At 42.0% G+C, this 14010-nt stretch overlaps 1 protein-coding gene across 2 annotated transcripts in view; it reads right to left on the bottom strand.

The window, feature by feature from the left end:
• Positions 1 to 14010, bottom strand: part of MECP2 (methyl-CpG binding protein 2) — a 61051-nt gene that overhangs the window by 34297 nt on the left and 12744 nt on the right. The window contains exon 3 of one of the 2 annotated variants that reach the window (XM_035011059.1): positions 9090 to 9138. The exons of the other annotated variant lie outside the window; for it this stretch is intronic. The gene's annotated coding sequence lies outside the window, so the exon portion shown is untranslated. The remainder of the gene's footprint in view (positions 1 to 9089; positions 9139 to 14010) is intronic. 2 annotated transcript variants of the gene reach the window in all.

Genomic DNA, 14010 nt, shown 5'->3' with positions numbered 1-14010 from the left:
GGGCTCGATCCCAGGACCCTGGGATCATGACCTGAGCCGAAGGCAGATGCCCAACGACTGAGCCACCCAGGTGCCCCACTTTCACGTTTTTTTAAAAGTAAACATTATGCCCAATGTGGGGCTTGAACTCATGACCCTGAGGTCAAGAGTCACATGCTCTACCCACTGAGCCAGCCAGGCGCCCCGGCACTTTCAGTTATTAATGTTTTATTTCCACGTCTAGTCACAGTGCAAGGTATAGGGGTATGAGAACAGACTTAAAGGAACCCTTAATTTTAACTACACAAACTTTCCAGGGAATAACAAGGTTGTTCTGTTACAGCTCCCAAACTGTGGCAGCCAGAAAGCCAGGAGTTACATGGGTGCTGTGTGAAGACCACTCAGGACAAGATAAACATCTCATTAAGTCTACCATGAGAGCTCCGTTAGCTAAAATACTGTGGTCGTGCTACACAAAATAAAACCGAGTGGCCACTGTCCCTCTGCTTATAGCCTGGATTCCACTGAAAACAACTGTTCTGTGGGGACTCCTGGCTTTCCCTGGGCCCTTCTGCCCTGGTGATGGACAGGCTTCTATAGTGGGTTCAATGGTGGCCACAAAAAGGTTCATACATCCCTTAATCCCTGGACCCTTGAATGTGACCTTATCTGGGAAAAGAGTCTTTGCAGATGTGGTTAAGTGAAAGATCTAAAGACGAGCTCCTCCTGGATTAGGGTGAGAAGCCAAGTGCAGATGGAAGCACAAGTTGCAGTGATGTGACCACAAGCCAAGGAACATCTAGGACTGCCAGGCAGCTGCCAGCCACTGGAAGAGGCAGGAAGGATCCTCCACTAGAGCCTCTGGAAGGAGTGGGGCCTTGTGACACCTAAATTTTGCACCTCTGGCCTCCAGCACTGTGTGAGCTCTAATTCTTACAAGACTACTGAACCTTAACCAAGGATCCATGTGACTTCGGGATGCCTGGGTGGCTCAGTTGGTGAAGTGTCTGCCTTGGCTCAGGTCATGATTCCAGGGTCCTGGGATCGAGCCCCATATTGGGCTCCTTGATCAGTGGGGAGCCTGCTCCTCCCTCTGCCTGCCACTCCCCCTGCTTGTGCTCTCTCTGACAAATAAATAAGAAAAAGACCCTCTGCAACACCATTGCCCTCAACCCCACTCTCACTTCTCTGGTCCTCATCAAAGCATAACTTCTCTAAGAGTTGTCTATACCTGGTCTCTACTTCCTCACCTCCCACTCACTCCAATCTGGCTTCTGTCCCCATCACCTCTGATGAAGTTCACCACGTTACAGCTAGGTCCCTGCTTAAAATCCTTCATTAGACAATAACAAACTATATACATGCATTTGCTACCTAGCCCTTCAAACCTTGAAGAAACAAAGTACAGATGTATAAAGAGGAAGAAACCTCCAACAAAGATGATAGCAGGAGGGGACTTCTGAACAGATATATTTCACAAATTTCTAGATGCTAGAAGTAGGAGGAATATGTTGACTAATGGAACAGAGCAGAATGTACTACAAAAGAGATGGGAGCCCATGTGCTGGTTAGAACCCCAAAGAGGCTCTGAGAGTAGACCAGGGACAAGCAGCGCCCCTCAAACTCGCACACACATGGATCACTTGGGGGGCTTGCAGAGCATCAGATTGTGATCCAGAAGGTTGGGGCAGGGCACTTCCAGAAAACTCCCACGTGAGGCTAATGATACTGGGGCTGGTCAGTGGAGCACCCTTTCAGTGGCAAGGTGCCACTTTCTCCCGTGGGCAAGAAACCAAGGGGTCTTTTCTATATCCAGCTGGAACTTTCCCTTCCTCCCAGCAAGGCTCCGGGTATGGCTGACAGCAGCCCAAGTGAAGCCCATCTCTATCTGGCCTCTGAGGGTCCATGGCATGAGGGCTGACTTCTATCTGCTTACCCTGCAAAGCCAACTCTGGTTAACCTGCCCTGCCCCCTACAGAACTCCTACTCCAAATCCCTCTTCGGGGAGAGACCCTACAGGAATGGGGGACTCCACCAGAGCAGAGGCAGTGTGCCAGCTACCCAGGCCTCTTGTTCCCAACCTGAACGGCTCTCCAGGGCTAGGGGAAGAGATCCAGCAACATGGAAGAGAGACCAATTCTGTCCCTAGAGGAAATATTCTGGGAAACATTCTAGAAGACAATATAGTTATAAAACCAGAACAGAAGTGTCCACAAACAATAAAGAAACAGACAATAAAAGAGTTCAGAGATTAAAAACGGATTAGGTACAAATACAAAACAACAGTGTGGCATTGTTTACAATAGGAAAAGGCTGAAAAGGATCCAAATGTCCATCCATAGAGAGCTGCTCAACTAAAGCACAGTTCATCTATACAACAGAGTCTATGCAGCAGGAACAAAAAGAATGAGGAAGAGAAAACTCCATACTGCCATAAAAAAGGAGGGAATCTACAATGATAGGGAACGATCTCCAGGACAGACCAAGTGAAAACGTGAAACATATCCATCGTGCTAACTTTCTATGTAAGGAAGAAGGAGAAATAAGAATACATGTCTATTGGCCTATCTTTGTAAGAGGAAACACTAGAAGGATGAGCAAAAAACTAATAAAATGATCACCTATAAGGGGACCAAGGGGGGTAGAAACAGAAATGTGACCTCTGAGTATATATTTCTTATATAGGGTTGGCTTAAAAAATTTCAAGTCTATTATACTAGATTCAACAGACATCATCTTGCATTTCAATGTTGCTTACATGTACATAAAGTGTGGGCCTATAAACCATTAATATGAAGAACCACTATTACAATCGTAACTTATTATTCTACGATCATAACTAAACAAGATTCAGTGAAGTAGCAATTCCCCATATTAAATTAGGCTTGACTTTTGAACCATTAAATACTTTACATATTCCAAAAATAGAGAAAAAAGCAAACAATGCTGAAAACAAATAAAACTAGCTGTATATCAAATCAATAACATAACCACACAGAAGAGAACTACTCCAAGTGACTTTTCCCCAACATATTATAAAGCATAAATTCAAACACACAGAACAACTGAGCAAACTGCACAAAGAACACCCCCACATTCTCATCACCTAGACTCTGCTGCTGTTGACATCATTCATTTATCCAGCAATCCATCTTATTTTTGGTGCATTTCAAAGTTTGCACACCAGTATACCCAAATACTTTGGGCATGCATATCATTAACTAGAGTTGAAAACTCATTATCATTTTTGTAGGTAAAATTTACCTCTAGTGAAATGACAAATCTTTCAAGTGTATCACTTGATGAGTTCTGTCAAGTGCGTGCATCTGTATAAGCCAAACCTTTTTTTTTTTTTTTTTAAGATTTTATTTATTTGACAGAGAGAGACACAGCGAGAGAGGGAACACAAGCAGGGGGAGTGGGAGAGGGAGAAGCAGGCTTCCCACAGAGCAGAGAGCCCGACGCGGGGCTCGATCCCAGGACCCTGGGATCATGACCTGAGCCGAAGGCAGACGCTTAACGACTGAGCCACCCAGGCGCCCCGCCAAACCTCTTTTAAGATAGAAAACATCACTATGGCCACAGAAAAGTTCCCTGGTACCATTTCTCATTCAGTCATACTCAACATCCTTATCAACATTTGGTATTGTCAATTTTCAATTTTGGCCATTCTGGTGGGTGTGTAGTGGTACTTCGTTGTGGTTTTAATTTGCATTTCTCTGATGGGTAATGTTAAGCATGTTCTCATGGTCATCATTCAGATGCCTTCCTTTGTGCAGTATCTATTAAAATCTTTTCCCCTTTTTATTATTGAACTGTGAGTACTTTATATATTCTAAATACAAGCCCTTTGTCAAATATATGATTTTCTATTTTCTCTATGACTTGTCTCAACTATTTTCTCAGTGATTTGTCTTTTCATTTTCTTAACAGTATCCTTTGAAGAGCAAAAGTTTTAAATTTTAAATTTTTCTTCATGTATTCTGCAGCTTTGTAATTAGACACATACGTATCTGTGACTGTTGATGTCTTCCTGATAAACTGACCCTTTTCTCATTACGAAGTGTGTTTCTTTATCTCTGGTAATATCCTTGGTTTTGAAGTCTGCTTTTTTTTTAATATTAATATTGCTACTCCAGCTTTCCTATGCTTACTGTTTGCACAGTATACTTTTTCCCATCCTTTTATTTTCAACCTAGTGGTGTCTTTATATTAAAACTGCTTCTCTTATAGACAACATATAGCTTGGCTTTGGGTTTTTTTTTTTTTAAAGTAAGCTGCTCACCCAGCATGGAGCCCAACACAGGACTTGAACTCATGACCCTGAGATCAAGACCTGAGCTGAGATCAAGAGTCAGACGCTTTTAACCGATGAACCACCCAGACACCCCAGGCCTTGTTTTTTTAATCCAGCCCACAATCTTCGCCGTTTAACCAAAATGTCTAGTCCATTTTCATTTAACGTAATTATCTATATGAGTGGATTTAGGGCTACTGATCGTGCTTTCGTTACGAGCATATTTTCTTTTATGTCTTTGAGCATAGTTACAATAGCTGCTTTAAAATCCTTCTCTGCTAATTCCAACACTTGGGTCATCCTGGGGTAGGTTGCCATTGATTGCCTTTTCTCTTGAACAGGGGTGGGCAAAGTATGACCAGCAGGCCCAATGTGACCCTCTGCCTATCTCTGTAAATAAAATTCTATTGGAATGCAATCATGCCTATTCATTTATGTACTGTCTATGGCTGCTTTCACACTACAACAGCAGAGTTGTATAGTTGTCACAGAGACTACATGGCTAGGAAAGCCTAAAACAGTTACTACGTACAGAAAAAAAATTTGCTTATCCCTGCTCCTGAGTAAGGGTCACATTTTCCTATCTTTCCAAATGTCTAGACATTGTGAATGATACACTGTCAAACTTTGGGTTCTGTTATGTTCCAATAAAGAGTATCGATTTATTTTAGCAGGAAGTCAACTTGGTAGAATTCAAACTCCAAACTCTTCCCTATGGTGGGCAGCATCTGAAATCTCTGTTCATTTCTTTTGCCTTAGCTGAAATTTAGCCAAGTTTATAAGAAGAATATGTGCCCCCTGCCTGTGGCTATCTGCTTTCCAGGATTTCTACTCTTGGTTTCCAGCTGCTGTGGTTGCTGTGAACTCTGTCCTGATTCTTCAACCACTGCAGGTTAGTAGTAGTATTAATATTATAATTTTATAACTATTTTATGTATATTATTAGATAAAGCAAATAAGTATGTAAATTAAAAATCTTCGGGGCGGGGCACCTGGGTGGTTCAGTCGGTTAAGCGTCTGCCCTCAGCTCAGGTCATGATCCCAGGGTCCTGGGATCGAGCCCCACATCGGGCTCCCTGCTCAGCGGGAAGCGTTCTTCTCACTCTCCCACTCCCCCTGCTTGTGCTCCCTCTCTCTGTCAAATAAATAAAATCTTTTTTTTTTTTTTAAAAAGAATCTTGGGGGCAACTGGGTGGCTCAGTTGGTTAAGCGTCCAGTTCTTGGTTTTGGCTCAGGACATGATCTCAGGTTCCTGGGATTGAGCCCTGCATCGTCAGGCTCCCCGGCTCAGCAGGGAGTCTGCACCCCCCCCCTGCCCCTCCCCCATTTGTGCACTTTCTCTCTCTCTCAAATAAACAAATAAATCTTAAAAAAAAGAATCCACATTTTCAGTGTAAGAAAAAGATATAAAAGGATAAAAGTTAAAGACAAGCCCTCAAATGTTAAATTTCCACAAAAACACACCATTATATATACAAGTTTAAAATTTTTTTCAGCATATTTTTTAGTTTTGTCCACTGAGAGCCTAGAAAGAATGTCACCCCAGTAAGAATGAACACATCTAGCACCCAAATCTTGGCTCCTAAATACCATTTTCCACTAAAAGGAATGAGAACTCTTGGAACCAGTTTTGGGGCAGGAAAAGCACACATGGAAAAAGTACACATGCTTTCCTGTGCCAGAAAGCAAAGAATCACTCAAAGACTAATTGATGAGAGTATGCCAAGAGGACACAGGTGCCAGCATGAAGGGACTCACACTGACCAAATCTGGAATACTTTGATTAAAAAAAATAGTGACTGTAGCTGAATTGTAAAACATTCCATAAATAAAAATCCATGAGTCCATACTTACATGAAAGAGAAGAGAAAACACAACAGCAGATAGTTTGCCATCATCTGGGTGTGACTATTACACCAACTCCTTACTCTGGGATTTAGTAATTAATTTAGTAGTTAAAGGCAAAGATTTAGTACTTATGCTGTTTTTTTAGGAGGAAATATAGATCCTCCTTATTTGATGAGGGAAAGTTCTTTACAGAAGAATGCCAATATTAAATGTAGAAGAGATGACAGAATTAGAAAATCCATCATTTTGTAACTCCCAATGAAATAATAGACTGAGGCAAGCAAGGATCACCAATGAATGCTAAAATCATCAAATGAATAGTTGTTGGGAAACAGAATCTTTGTGTCATGCCAAAGCATCATACCACATATTACTTATCAATTACAACAGGAAAACTGTGCATCTGCATCTGGAAAGATCTGGCAGTCTTCTGCTTCTTCAACCAAATGGTGAAACATAGCATCAGGAACCACAGGAAAACTATCCAGTATATGCCTCCTGATCTGATACTAATACAAAATAATCTTGCCCAAAATGGTTACCTAAACAATCCCTCAAATCTTTTTTTTTTTTTAAGATTTTATTTATTTATTTGACAGAGAGAGACACACAGCGAGAGAGGGAACACAAGCAGAGGGAGTGGGAGAGGGAGAAGCAGGCTTCCCGCGGAGTGGGGAGCCCGATGCAGGGCTCAATCCCAGGACCCTGGGATCATGACCTGAGCCAAAGGCAGACGCTTAACGACTGAGCCACCCAGGCGCCCCAACAAGCCCTCAAATCTAACCTCTCATTTATAATTAATTATAAGGGATAAACAGGAAGAGACACATGTAGAATGTGGGCCTTTTGTAAAACAGCTGGGCTGGTTGCTCCAAAAAGTCAATGTTGCAGGTGGACTGGAAGTGGGTAGGCTATTCTTCTTAAAAGAGAAAAAGGAAACATACTCAAATGTAAGGTATAAATCTTAACTGCTTTCTAGTTTCCCTCTTCCCAAACAGCTATAAGAATCATTTGGGAAAAATCAGAATTTAGAATGGCTGTCTGATGACAACATTAGAGAACTGTTAATGTTTTTAGATTGCTCAGGGCACTGTGTTATATTGGAAAATGTCCTTATTTTTAGGATATGTATGCTGAAGTACTTAAGGATGAAATGTCATGATGTCTGCGAATTCCTTTCAAATGGTCAGCAAAAAGATATAAAAATGCACATCTCTAAATAGACCAAGCAAATATGTCAAAATGTTAACAATTGTTGAATCTAGGCAGTGGGCACACAGGCTTCACAGTAAGTAGAGAAAAAGATTTGGCTGAAATAAAGAATTTAACAGAAGGGATGGAAATAAAGTCTAGGAGATCTTCCAAAATTCAGAGCGAAAGAAAACAAAAGGAAAATATGAGAAGATTGAAACAGAGGACCAATATAAGAAGTCCAAAATTAAGCTGAAAGGAATCTCCATAAAAAAGAGAAAATGGAAAAATGAAACATATTTTTAAAAAAAGAGTTGACAACAGACAAAAGTATTCTGACTGAATGACCCCAGTATAATGAATGAAAAAGACACAACTCCAGACACATTCTCATGAAATTTCAAGACACCAAAGAAAAAGAAAAAAAATCCTAAAAATTTTCCAGGGAAGGAGAGAGAAAAGAAGTCCACCTACAAAAGAACCACAACAGATTGACATCAGATGTTTCTTCCATTAGTGAGTTTGCATGCTAGAAGACACTGGAAGCAGTGCCCTCAAAGTTAGGAGGAAAAATGATTTTCAACTTGGAATCTTATGCTCAGTCAATAGAATAGAAGAACAGAAGAAAAGCATTTCACACATGCAATGACTCAGAAGACTGTCTGTTACAATGCTTTTGGCTGCAAGTAACAGAAAAGCCAACTGAAACTGGCTTACACAGTAAGAAAATATATTCTTTCATATAACTGGAAGCCCAGAGCTGGGGCAGGCCCCAGATTCCTCCTGTCCCTCTGCTCCCCCATCCTTGGTGAGGAAATGCTGTTACTTCCTACTAAGTGAGGCACAGTACCTCAATCTGAGGTTACACCAGAGCTGCTAACAGCATCTTCCTGATTTACATCCAGTGAGGGAAATATAGTCTACCCTGAATGTACCATCAAAGCCCTTCCTGGGGCGCCTGGGTTGCTCAGTTGGTTAAGCGACTGCCTTCGGCTCAGGCCATGATCCTGGAGTCCCGGGATCAAGTCCTGCATCGGGCTCCCTGCTCAGCAGGGAGTCTGCTTCTCCCTCCGACCCTCATGATCTCTATCTCATTCTCTCTCTCAAATAAAAATCTTAAAAAAAAAAAAAAAAAAGCCCCTCCCTTCATTCTGAGTGGACCAACTGAGACCATAGGTCCAACCTTGATCAATAACAGTTGCTAAGGGAATGCAATGTGTGGAATGACTTAAGGATACTTGCTGGTGGTGGGAGTAAGGTAGAAAGGTGAATTATACCAGGGTTCTGTTGGGAATGGGTAAAGAGGGAATGGACATGAGTAAGCAACAAGAGTGTCCACTACAGTTTACACACCCTACCACGGTAAGTTATTTAAAGACGTATTCCAGAAAACAAGGAGTAAGCCATGTAAAAGACATGGCTTTTGGGAAACAGTGGCTCCAACCCAAGAGCTCAGGGAAAGGAAGATCCAGGCGGCAGCTGTGTACAACCTTAGAGAGCAAGTACTTGTCCAGGTTGCAGGAGGGGAACAGAGAGCTCTGAGTGGCATCTGTGAGAGGGGAAGGGGAGTTGATGACACAGAACTGCAAGAAAGAAACAGCATGGCTGAAAAGATTTTACAACAAGATCAGGGAATACTATTAAAGAACAAAAGGCAATCAGAAACAGTGGGAAGATCTGTACAAGAAAACCAAGGTCCAAATATGAAGCAGGTTAAACTGTGGCAAGGATTTTAAGCAGGTGATGGAGTCTAAGAAAAGAGGATCCAATTTACCTTGCTTGGTCATTCTCCTCTGAGTGGTCTAGCAACTGTGACTCCAGACCTATAAAGAAGGAAATGTAATCCTAGCATTTGTGACTTGGCCTCAGGGTAAACAATATTTACATATGTGTAACAGTATCAATGATGTTGACAGGTTTTCTTTCTTTTTTTTTTTTTTTAAAGATTTTATTTATTTTTTAGAGAGCGAGCGAGAGAGAAACAGCATGAGAGGGGAGAGGGTCAGAGGGAGAAGCAGGCTCCCCGCTGAGCCGGGAGCCCGATGTGGGGCTCGATCCCAGGACCCTGGGATCATGACCTGAGCCGAAGGCAGACGCTTAACCATCTGAGCCACCCAGGCGCCCCGGCAGGTTTTCAACTTTAGAATTAACTTATGACCACTTGGATGTGGTTGCAGGGCAGAACACAAATGTTGAGAATAGTAAGAACTGATATGGTCAAGTGTAGCTTTTAGGAGGTAAAAGTGGGGAAAAGGTGGGAGGAAAAGCAGGGTCATTAGTATCCTCACCTTAACAGAAGGGAAGTGCCATGTGGACTAAAGTTGATGGAACAGGAACCACTGAAGTTACAGAGAAAATGTGAATATGAGTCTCAACACGGGAGGTGATGTATGCTAAGTCATCCTCTTTCATTTCAGGGAGTTAACATAAGTCCCCAAAGTTGGTAAATGAAGAAAGATGTATAAGCATATGATTTAATTTTGAAGGTAACCATCAAAGAAACTGAAAGCAGAAACAGTTAAAAGCTGTCATATCTGGGTTGTGGAACAGGAAGAGGAAGGGGTAGGCTGTTGTTGTCACCATAACCTGTTTTGAGACAAGTTATATTGTTATCGAGTGGCTGTAATATTTTGATAAAAACTCAAACCCTAAACAACCTAACCCTTCAATAGTTTCCTACTGCCTCTGACATTAATATAAAAAATCCTGCACTAGGGCACTTGGGCAGCTAAGTTGGTTAAAGCACCTGACTCTTGATTTCCACTCAGGTCATGATCTCAGGGCTGTTGAGATCCAGCCCCGAGCTGGGCTCTGTGCTCAGCGCGGTGTGCTTGAGATTCTCTCCATCCCTCTGCCCCTCCCCCTGCACAAGCACACTCACTCGCTCTAAAATAAATAAAATCTTAAAAAAAAATCCTGCACCGGGGCGCCTGGGTGGCTCAGCTGGTTAAGCGACTGCCTTCGACTCAGGTCATGATCCTGGAGTCCCGGGATCGAGTCCCGCATCGGGCTTCCTGCTCGGCAGGGAGTTTGCTTCTCCCTTTGACCCTCCCCTCTCTCATGTGCTCTCTCTCATTCTCTCTCTCTCAAATAAATAAATAAAATCTTAAAAAAAAAAAAATCCTGCACCTAGCCCATCAACCTGTCTCCCTGAATCACTGCCACCCACGCCCAATTCTGCTCCAGCCACATAGGGCTTCCTTAAGTGCCTCAGACAGCTAAGCTCCTCCCAGGCTCAGGGCCTTCACACATGCTCTTCTCCGTTAGGAAAACCCTCCTCCACTCTGCATCTTGCCCACTTCTGTTCACCCCTCAATTCTCTGCTTCAATACTGCCTCCTTAGCACAGGTTTCCTTATCCCTCCCAAGTTGGACTGTTTCCCTATTACTCATGATCATGGTGAATACCCCTCTCCCCACCCCCATCCCCCGCGTCCTTCAGAGCACTTAACCTGCTGTAATTACATAATTACTTGTCAATTATTTAAAGTCTGTCTCTCCCGCCAAACTTAAGTTCCATGAGGAAAGGTACCAATTTGTCTCAGTCATCCTACAGCCTGCCTGCTACAGTGCCTGAGGTACTGTAGACACCTAACTCCATCATGGAATGAATGGTTGGATGACAGCCTGATGAACTGCAGATCTTTCAGCACGGAGCAGCAAAGAATTCTGTACTTAAACTGAACTGTATTGGCCAGATGAAAAGTTACTAAATGTGGAACAATACCATCATTTAGAATTGAGTGTCACTATAACAAATTGTCCTATGAAATCAGGAGATGCAGGCACAGAGTGGAATCATCAGCACACAGCCATACCTGCCATTCGGCGCAATGAAAACACATAATCAATGGATATGCCCCTAATTAAATCGAGGCACAGACCTCAATGAAATGTCATGTACTCATCAAAAACGATGGGGTAAAGGGGTGACTGGATGGCTCAGTCGGTTGAGCGCCGACTCTTGATTTTGGCTCAGGTCATGATCTCAGGATCATGAGATCAAGCCCCGTGTCAGGCTCCACGCTGGACATGGAGCCTGCTTAAGATTCTCTCTCTCGGGGTGCCTGGTGGCTCAGTCGATTAAGTGTCTGACTTTGGCTCAGGTCATGACCTCAGGGTTCTGGGATCAAGGCCCGTGTCAGGCTCCACACTCAGTGGGGAGTCTGCTTCTCCCTTTCACTCTGCCCCTCCCCCTGCTTGTGCTTGCTCTTTCTCTCGAATACATTTTTTAAAAATCTTAAAAAAATATTCTCTCCCCCCACTCACCCACACGCACTCTCTCTCAAAAAAAAAAATATATGATGGTGTAAAGACATTAGCCAGATGTTATCTGTAGGTGCCATGTTTATAGGCAATTCTTACTTTTCCTCTTTATTTTCTAAAAATTTTTTCCATTTAACAGATTATTATTTTTATAATTAGAAAATGCAGTTGAGGGACGCCTGGGTGGCTCAGTCAGTTAAGCACCAACTCTTGATTTTGGCTCAGGTCATGATCTCAGGGTCCTGGGATTGAGCCCCGCATCGGGCTCTGCACTCAGCAGGTAGTCGTCTACTTCAGGATTCTCTCTCTCCCTCTGTGCCTCCCCCTGCTCTCTCTCTCTCTCCAATAAATAAATGAATCTTTAAAAAAAAGAAAATGCAATTAAGTTATTTTTATCTTAGGGAAAGGTGGTGTTATCAATCTATTTTTACTGACATGGGTAGATATCTACAACCTACCATTGAGGAAGGAAGGCAAGTTACAACAGCACATGTTGTATAATCCTATTTATTTAAAACAATATGTATGCACAAGAGTGCATAAGGAAGACTCTAGAAGAATGTTTAAATGCCAACAACAAAGGTGACTTTTTTTTTTTAAAGATTTTATTTATTTATCTGAGAGAGAGAGAATGAGAGAGAGCACATGAGAGGGGGGAGGGTCCAAGGGAGAAGCAGACTCCCTGCTGAGCAGGGAGCCCGATGCGGGACTCGATCCCGGGACTCCAGGATCGTGACCTGAGCCGAAGGCAGTCGCTTAACCAACTGAGCCACCCAGGCGCCCAACAAAGGTGACTTTGACACTATTATTTACCAAGCAATTTATGTGGTATTAAAAGTATTCTTGGGGTGTCTGGCTGGCTCAGTTGGTGGAACATGTGACTCTTGGATCTCGCGGTTGTGGATTTGAGCCCCACACTGGGTGTAGAGATTACTTAAAAATAAAAAAATCTTGGGGCGCCTGGGTGGCTCAGTTGGTTAAGCGACTGCCTTCGGCTCAGGTCATGATCCTGGAGTCCCGGGATCGAGTCCCGCATCGGGCTCCCTGCTCGGCAGGGAGTCTGCTTCTCCCTCGGACCCTCCCCCCTCTCGTGTGCTCTCTTTCTCATTCTCTCTGTCTCAAATAAATAAATAAAATCTTTAAAAAAAAAAAAATCTTAAAAAAAAAATAAAAAAATAAAAAAATCTTAAAAAGAAGTATACTTAAACAGCTTTAGTTGCATTACACTTTGCACGGATTCTACAGAACACTAAATGGGTTAATAAAAATATTTGATAGAATAATTTGAAGTAAGCTTTAAATGTCATTTTTTCTCCATTTATTGCACTTGTACTCTAGGGCTTTCTTTAGGCTCTTTCCCCACATACTGACTACTCAAGTGCTGACTGCTCCGATGTTTGTAGTTGCATGGTATAATGTACACAGGTGTTCTTAACCTTTTTCTGCCATGGACCCTTTGGGCTCTCTGGAACCCTCCCCTCAGAAGAATGTTTTGAAATGCATAAAATTAAATGCATAGAAATTGACTAACAACATATGTCGACATGGGTGCAGAGTAGTATGTGCTTCTTTAGGAAACCATTGAGTAATTAGGTCTAATAACTACCCTAGGTTTGAAGCATGACGAGAAAAAATGATGTTTCCAAAATATCTGTAACTGTAATGTGATAAGAAAGTATCTTTCATCTCTCTTGGTGATAAAGTCACAGGTACTCCTAATACTACCATAGTCTATGGCCCACATTTGTCACTGAAGGAAAACTGAATTTTCAGCGAGAGGTTAGTGAAAATCAAGATGAAGTATCTGTCCCATCCAAGGTCATGGAACCCATGGATTTTCAACCATGAGTCAGAACCCTTGGTCTAGGAAGATACAGACCAAATAGCAACAGCCGTTTTCTCCACGTGGTGGAATTCCCACAGTGATTTTCATATGCATTTTCTGAATTTTCTGCAATGATGCTTTACTTGTGTAATTTAAAAATAAACAGCTTAATACTACATTTTTGTTTGTCTTGAACAACCTGGAAGAGTAGCTAAGAAATTTTAGACAGTTGCTTATAAGCTACATTTTTTATAGGGTAACCACTTAAAAAGACTTTCAACTTTCCCTAACTCCTTAAGTATTATGACGACTTTAATCATTCCTATGTTCTTACATGCCTAGAAAAAAATTCACTAGAATTATTTATTCTGGAGTTAAGCGGAACAGAAAGACAAACTGTCACAACTGCAGACGTTTGTCTGGTTTTTTTTGCCAAGTGTAATTCCACAAACAGCTGAAAATATTAGAGCAAATTAGTACTTAATATGGACTGATACCTTCTGCTGTTTACAAAAACACAAAAAACACACAAAAATTCATATTTTAAAATATATTATTAAATATGTATAGACAAATTTAAAATATAACTTATCAAAGTAACGTCA

Source organism: Mirounga leonina, unplaced genomic scaffold (genome assembly GCF_011800145.1).
Source record: "Mirounga leonina isolate KUSES-001 unplaced genomic scaffold, KU_Mleo_1.0 Mir_101799, whole genome shotgun sequence".
Lineage (NCBI taxonomy): Eukaryota > Metazoa > Chordata > Mammalia > Carnivora > Phocidae > Mirounga > Mirounga leonina.
This window is presented reverse-complemented; position numbering and strand designations above follow the sequence as displayed.